This window comes from Leptinotarsa decemlineata, unplaced genomic scaffold (assembly GCF_025532065.1).
Source record: "Leptinotarsa decemlineata unplaced genomic scaffold, Ldec_3_MD MMD2_tig00002159_RagTag_RagTag, whole genome shotgun sequence".
In the NCBI taxonomy this organism is placed as follows: domain Eukaryota; kingdom Metazoa; phylum Arthropoda; class Insecta; order Coleoptera; family Chrysomelidae; genus Leptinotarsa; species Leptinotarsa decemlineata.
This window is the reverse complement of record NW_027412574.1, coordinates 9,145,332-9,153,498: the sequence shown is the minus strand read 5'-3', so window position 1 is coordinate 9,153,498 and position 8,167 is coordinate 9,145,332. Positions and strand designations below refer to the sequence as shown.

At 34.5% G+C, this 8,167-nt stretch overlaps 1 long non-coding RNA gene across 1 annotated transcript; it reads left to right on the top strand.

Annotated features, from left to right (window-relative positions):
• Positions 1–6,235: 6,235 nt before the first annotated feature.
• On the top strand, positions 6,236–7,665 carry LOC141482954 (uncharacterized). The gene is made up of 3 exons (XR_012465819.1): positions 6,236–6,783; positions 6,844–7,233; positions 7,302–7,665. It is a non-coding gene; the product is annotated as an uncharacterized lncRNA (long non-coding RNA).
• Positions 7,666–8,167: the final 502 nt, after the last annotated feature.

Here is an 8,167-nt window from a genome sequence, read left to right as displayed (position 1 = left end):
TTGTACAGATGTTATATTTTTTAAAAGAAGAATTATTATTTTTGAATTGTTATACTTTATCTTTTCATATTCTTCATCACTTCATTACGAGTACTTCTTTGTTACTCAAATTTTACATGCTTTTCACTACTTGTTTCAGGGATTTCAAATCATTTTATATATTAAATATAAAATGGAAGTCCGAACTAGTGAAATTTCACTACTTCATCATAACTCTAAATATTTAAACTAATATATTCACTTTTATCCTCCCTGGTCACTTCAACAAAGAGATAATTTTCACTACATATCCCTTACTGACTGGGCCAATTTCAGAAGTATCAGAAATATAATTACTTATATATGAATATAAGCTTTCATGGCTGGCATCGATGTTTTGGTTGATTTCCGGGTTTTGTCGTGGTCTTCTTTGGTTATAATCTCCAAACGTACTCTTCTTGACGTATCGACTGAAACTGTTCCAGTTGATACGTCAAGAAGAGAACTTCCACCACTACACTGAAGATGACTGCCGCAGTTGCCGTTGAAAGGTTTGAAGTCCACGGCAAAATCCGGAAACCAATTGAAACAATATAATTACTGTTGTTATTGCACAATTCGAAACATCTCGAGTCATACGGGGAAAACCAAAAATGTTGTTTTTCGTTTTTTTCGAATGGAATTGTTATTTCGGAGAATATAAAAAAATTGAAAAGTAAAATGTTATTGTATTCAAAGTGTACTATGACGATGTTGTAATAAGTATTAGATAAAACGTTTCGTGTCAACATGGCCATCATCACCTTTTTTTTTAAATAGGAACCCGTCTTTTTTATTACAGATATTGATAAAGCAATAAATTTCCAATCCAAGGGTACATCACATTTGATATTTTTATAGCGTTTCATTTGAAATAACTACCATCATCAGTGACAACAATTTTAAATTACGGTCCCGTCGTTATTTCTTTTGTAAATTGTTTCGATTTCTTCAAAATACAATTCAAACAACTCAATGAATTCTACAGGTTGGTACCCTAACCCAATGAAAATTCGTTCTTTTTCGTTTTTGAAATTTTTGTATTGCCATAATCCTTTTTTCAAGGCTTGTTTCTCCCAAATTAATTATAATTCGTAATCTATATTTATTTATATATATATATATATATATATATATATATATATATATATATATATATATATATATATATATACCGGGTGTCCCACATTTTATGTGACAGGCAATATCTGGTTTGTTGAAGGAGATACACAAAAATGTTTCAAACAAAAGTTTTATGAGTTCATGAGAGCTATATTTTGATATAATTTTTAAATATACAGGGTGTTTGGTGTAGGTGCTACAGACCAAAATTCCATTTTTTAAAATAGAACGCCCTGTATATCATTACATATTCAGATGCTACGTTAAATTCTGATATCATTTCATGTTTGATTTTTGAAATTCGGTTACGGCGTTGTTGAGTTATTGCTTAAAATGTAAAGTCTTGAGAACGACTATTATTATTTTTAAAAATATCTCATAAATTTTGGGTGTTCGAAGTAATGGTTTCAATTTTGAGTTGTGGAATTCAGTCAGGAATCATTTTGAATATGAAACAATTGCGAAATTGGAAGAGGTGTATTTGAAAACAAATCTTAAATTAATAACAATGTAAATAATATAACTTGATAAATCATTTCATAAGAATGGTAGGTACCTAGAAATAAGTCATAAAAATTGTTCGAAGTGATGCCCATTAGATATTATACAGGCTTCGAAACGTCGAATCACTTCTCTCGTACAAGTCGCTCTTATAATATCAGGCGTAATATCACTGCACGCCAGTCGAATTTTCATTTTCAGATCATCCACATTCAAAGGGGGAGTAGTGAAAACAATATCTTTTAAATAACCCCATAGGAAAAAATCAAGCGGTAATAAATCTGGGGAACGAGCCGGCCACCGAATTGGACCCTTATTACCAATCCATCTATTTGGGTACGTTCTATCCAGATATTCAGTAACAACCTGTGAATTGTGAGGAGGAGCACCATCTTGTTGCTACCAAATTCCCTGTCGTTCTGCTATGGGAATATCTTCCATCAACTGGATCAAATCATTTTTTAGAAAATGTAAATATCGCAATACATTGAGATTTTCATTGAAAAAGTAAGGTCCTATGATGCGGCCATTGAACAATCCACACCATACATTAATACCCCAAGTAGTTTGAAAATTACTTTCGCGGACCCAGTGGGGATTTTCTTGAGACCAATAGTGACTGTTATGTCGATTCACAACTCCATTATTGTGGAATCGCGATTCATCGCTCCACAAAATTTGACTGAATATGTTAGGACTTTCATGTAATATTACCTGAATACAAGCAATGAATTCAAGTCGTCGTTCAAAGTCCGTGGGTTTCGAACCTTGTACCAACTGAATTTTGAATGGGTGGTATTTATTTTCTTTCAGAATTCTCTGTAGATTAGATTTACTCACACCGACTTCTTCTGCAAGAGTACGGATAGAAACATGTGGATGAATAATAATATAAGCCAACACATTGATCTCTAAATCTTCAGTTCTAACAGATCTCGTATGATGACGATGCTTTATAGTACAAGGAAATGACCCAGTTCGCAATTTTTCTACAACTCTCGAAAAAGTCATTCGTGACGGAATGGGTCTGTCTGGAAAACGTTCTTGGTATAGACGTTGTGCTTGACGGCAGTTTTTCTGACATTCCCCAAAAATTAATAACATATCAATGCAATCACTTGGACTAAACGCGAAAGGCATACTGAAGTTTTCGCACAAAAAACACAGTTACTGTTTTGCAAAGAATCACTGAATCGAACTAACAAGTAGATACAATTCAACAACATTTGTTACTATGGCATCAACAAGCATAAGCTACTTGATGAAATTGTGCAATATAAAGCAATTCACCCTCAAGTTAGTCACATTCTCAAGAATTTCAATATTATATTCAACTGATATCGATATCGTATCGTAGAGGTGAGAATAATGGTTTGTATTCAGTAGTAGTCTAGTTCAATTTAATAAAAGATATGGACTGGATTCGTGTACGAGTAAATAAGTTTTTTTGAAACTTTATATTTAAGGAAAAGTGCAATAACTCAACAACGCCGTAACCGAATTTCAAAAACCAAACATGAAATGATATCAAAATTCAACGTAGCCACTGAATATGTAATGATATACAGGGCGTTCTATTTAAAAAAATAGAATTTTGGTCGATTTATAGTTAATCCAGTCACTAATTATTCTGTTATATATATATATATATATATATATATATATATATATATATATATATATATATATATATATATGTTAACTCGAAGATTCTCACGGATAAAGTATGATGAGCTGTTTTCTCGGGTTTCGCTCCGTGTTCTGTGTATTTTCTCCCCATAAGGATTATTTTCACAACGTTTCGGCAAAGTCTCATTTGCCATCTTCTGGTGATGTCTGGTTTTTTCAACTAGACTGATTACTTCGAACTCTGTGTCTCGATGTACTGATTATGAAAAAGCCAGACGGAACATTAGGTCACACGGTATATCGAAAGCCAACACACACGAACAGGTACCTAAACGCAAATTCACACCACCACCCAAAACAAATTCACGCGGTGGCAAGAACACTCATTACACGTTCGAGGAGGCTGGCAGACAACGATCACAGACAACAAGAGTTGAACACCATCGAAACAACGCTACAAATGAATAACTACTCAGAAAGAAGTATAAAAGCGGCTGCCAAGACCACACGGAAACAACAAAAAACTCGAGATACACCGGTCATAACAACCACACTACCATATATTGCAGGAACAACAGATAAAATCAGCAGAATTCTTCACCGACATAACATATCAACTTCGTTCGTACCAGAACGAACAATAAGGTCCATGCTTCGTAATCCCAAGGATCAGATACCACTGGAATCATAAGGAGTGTATGAAGTACCATGCCATGATTGTGACAGGACTTACATCGGCCAGACCAACAGACGAATCAACATTCGCAAAGATGAACACAAACTAGCAGTGAAGGGAAAAGTCACCACGTCTTCTCTCTTCCAACACGTACTTCAAACAGGACATAACATCAATTTCGACAACACAAAAATGCTAGCAAGCAACGAAAACTTTTACTCACGAACAATCAGAGAGGCAATCGAAATTGAAAAACGACCTAATAATATGAACAAGAGGGATGATGCGCAAAGATTACCATCAACATGGAGATCCGTTTTATCACTTCGCACAAGCAATCAGACCGCTCAACTTCAGAGGCAAAACTCGGTACATGACAATACAGGTACAATAACAGAGACAGGAGAGGCAGCTCAGGTAATAAGACCAAAACAGGTAGTCGAACAAACACAGGTAGTGGCAGCAACGCAGGTAAAGGGAAACATCCATCCCTATAAATTGAGACACAGAGTTCGAAGTAATCAGTCTAGTTGAAAAAACCAGACATCACCAGAAGATGGCAAATGAGACTTTGCCGAAACGTTGTGAAAATAATCCTTATGGGGAGAAAATACACAGAACACGGAGCGAAACCCGAGAAAACAGCTCATCATATATATATATATATATATATATATATATATATATATATATATATATATATATATATATATATATATATATATATATATAGGGACATAGGGTTCTTTTTATCCCGTTCGACCGCGTTTCCGTGAAGTCAACAAGAAGTCACTATAAAACATGGTATAGCAAAAACGCATCTGACATGGAATAACAAAAAAAGGTAAATGACAGCTAAACGTAATTTTGTCAATTGCGAATGAAACGACTGAAGAAGCACAAGGAATTGCCCGTGAAGAGGGCCGCGTTAGTATTATAAAAAAATTTATTGCTGTTCGTGGGTCTCACTAAAACTCAAGAACGGCTGGCTAATTTTGGTTTTGAATTATTTGTGGAAGTCCAGGGAAGGTTTTTTCAAACCTTCGCCTTTCGGCGAGTAAATGTGAAAAAAAACAAAAGAACTCGAGAACTACTGCACCAATTTATATGATTTTTGTCTTTTTGGATTTGTCTTCGTCGGGAATAAAATAATAAGTATTGAAAAATGAGATTTCATCAATAAAATAATAATAATAATAAAATAACTCAAGAACAGCCGATTCAATTTTTATGAATTTTGTTTAATTTGGTTTGTCTTCATTGGGAATAGGATGATATAGAATAATGAGTATTGAAATGTGATAATTCATCAATAAAAATAATAATGATAATAATGATAAACGAAGTCTAGAACAGCTGGACCAACTCTTTTGATTTTTGAGTTTTTGGATTTGTTTTCTTCGGGAATGGGATGATGATTATTGGAATATGATATAACGACGTTCGCCGGGTCCGCTAGTATTTTAATAATTCTCAATCCTGGAAGAAACGAAAATATCAGTTTTTGGTTAAAATTCGATTGTTGCATAATTTGGTATGATCAGATAACATCTCAATTCATTCACCATCTTGAACGCGTAGGCTTTGCTTGGTTTCTATGGCAGAAAAAATATATGCGTTGTTGATATATGTTGAGAAATGTCAGACGTTTATCAACATATCATAGATGTATTCAAATGCTGAAAGGACTGATATGCTATTTAGTTATGTAAAATTAAATAGAAATCCTTTTTTGGCAAGGAATATGTATGTTGAGCTATATCCGAATCGTCGTATTCCAAACATCCAAATGTTTAGACGATTAGAAAGGAATTTGAGGGACTATGGTGCATTTGGCAGAAAAGAAAAAACAAGATAGTGTGACGGAAGGTCTCCAGAAGGAACTAGACATCAAAAATTATCTTCAACGGAATGACTACTCCAAAGCGATGGTAGAAAAGACTTCGGCTAAAAGACAGCAGGAGCCTCGCAAGGAAGAGAAGCCGTCACAACCAGTGCTTGTTGCACTTCCCTACATCAGAAGATTATCGGAGATTCAGATCCGGTAATACTATTCGTAGCAACCTCACGAAAACCAGGCCACCAAACGCGGACTGCGATTCCAAGAATTGCATTTACCGGATACCCTGTGAGTGCGGAAAATCCTTTATTGGTGAAACTAAGAGGCTATTGAATGTTCGCATTGCCGAGCACAAGGAACACACACAGCGAGGGACACCAGCAAATCAGGAATAGCAGGCCATGTTTGGACCCATCAACACAACATCGAGTGGTCCCAAGCTGAGATCTTGCACAGAGAGGAACATTGGTTTAGGAGAAAATTCAAGGAAGCCGCATACATGTTGTCCAACAACGTATTCAGCCAAGCCAGCGTAGAAATACGCAACATATGCGTATTTCTATGCGGGGATAAGTGAAAGTACTCGAACGACTCATAAATAGTCATCTCTCGGAGGAATCAGTCTAGTCATCACCGAAGATGATTGTAGATACTAACAATCGAAACGTCGTGAACTAACGTGCCTTGGAATCTCTCCACTTTTCATTTTTATTTTCTTTTTTCATTTCTTTATTTTTTTTCATTCATTCAATTGTTCTATTTTTACTTGTATTTTATTTCACTATTATTTCATTTCAGGTTCAATTTTGCTTAATATATTTGTTATTTTCAGCTATTCATTTTTAATTCTTCCATTTTACTTGTTTCAGGGATTTTATATAGTAGACAATGGAAGTCCGAACTAGTGAAATTCATCATGAAACATTGTCAATCACCTTCAAACAAACAAGAAAATATGTGGTTACTAGAAGTGTGAGGAATCAAATAGATGTTATGGGTAAGCTAACATCACCACATACAAATTTACAAAGTGAAAATATTTTTTTTTGTAATTAAGGATTGGCCAGTTACAGAAATTATCCTAATCAAAATTGTTCTTTACGAGAAGTTGCCCACGAAATGGAGATTTCTGTAGAATCCACCAGAACTGTTTTGAAAAAGAACAAATATAAATGCTACAGGATACGCAAAGTTCATCACCTCATTGAAAGGGATTACGGAAGGAGAGTACTATTTGCGAATTGGTTAAGACGTAGAAATAGAGAATTTGGAAATATTTGTAAAAAGATAATATGATCCAACAGAAATATTTTTATAGGTGAAATAATGAACATTTACCTAGGGAAACCAATTTCCAAGAAAGGTTCGGAATAAATGTTTGGTTGGAAATTGTGGAAACAAATATCCATGGCCGTTTCTTTTACGACGATCATTTGAATGGTGAAATGTACGTTCGATGGCTACTTAGATGAATTGCCACTGAATATCCGCCATGAAATACAATATTTCCAACAGGACGGAGCTCCGCCCAATAATGCAGCAATAGTAAGGAAACATTTAGATGCAATATTCCCAAGAAAATGGATTGGAAACAATGCACCAAGTAACTGGTCAGCTCGATCCCGAGTTCCTTCTGATTTTTTGTCTGGGGATACATGAAACATAAAGTTTTTTCAACACCAATACAGATATCGACCATGTCAAGCAATAAATAGGAGATGCATGTATTAGTATTTATTACACCTATTATGCTAGAAAATTGCCACAGAAATTATCTGGACTGACAACTCATGTGCATTCAACAAAGAGGTCGTCAATTCGAGCATTCAATGTAGATTGTGATGTAGCTATGATTGTTTTTCTGCTTGATTGTTGTCATTATTGATGGTGGTTATGAAACGCTATAAAAATATCAAACGTGATATACTCTTAGATTGTGAATTCATCGCTTCATCAATATCTCTAATAATAAAGAAAGGTCCGTATTTAAAAAAAAAAAGTTGATGGTGGTCATATTGACACGGAAAGTTTTATCGAATATTTATTATTACATTTCTTTTCCATTTTTTGATATGTTCCGAAATAACAGTTTCATTCGAAAAAAACGAAAAACAGGTTTTTTGGTTTTCCCCGTATAATTCGACAAGAGCGAGAGTCACCGTAAATTTTCTTCAACCATTGTATTGTTCCCGATGACAGTTACCATCTTTCCCATTTATTCGTCTTCGTTTCTGATACGGTTTAGAATATAGCAATATCATGAAACGGCCTGTAGAAATAAATAGTGTTTCCAGCCTCATGACCTAAAAGTTGAATTTATATATTTTGCCTATGGTATAGGTACTTCATAATGATTTTATGTTATTAAGGTTGAATTTTGA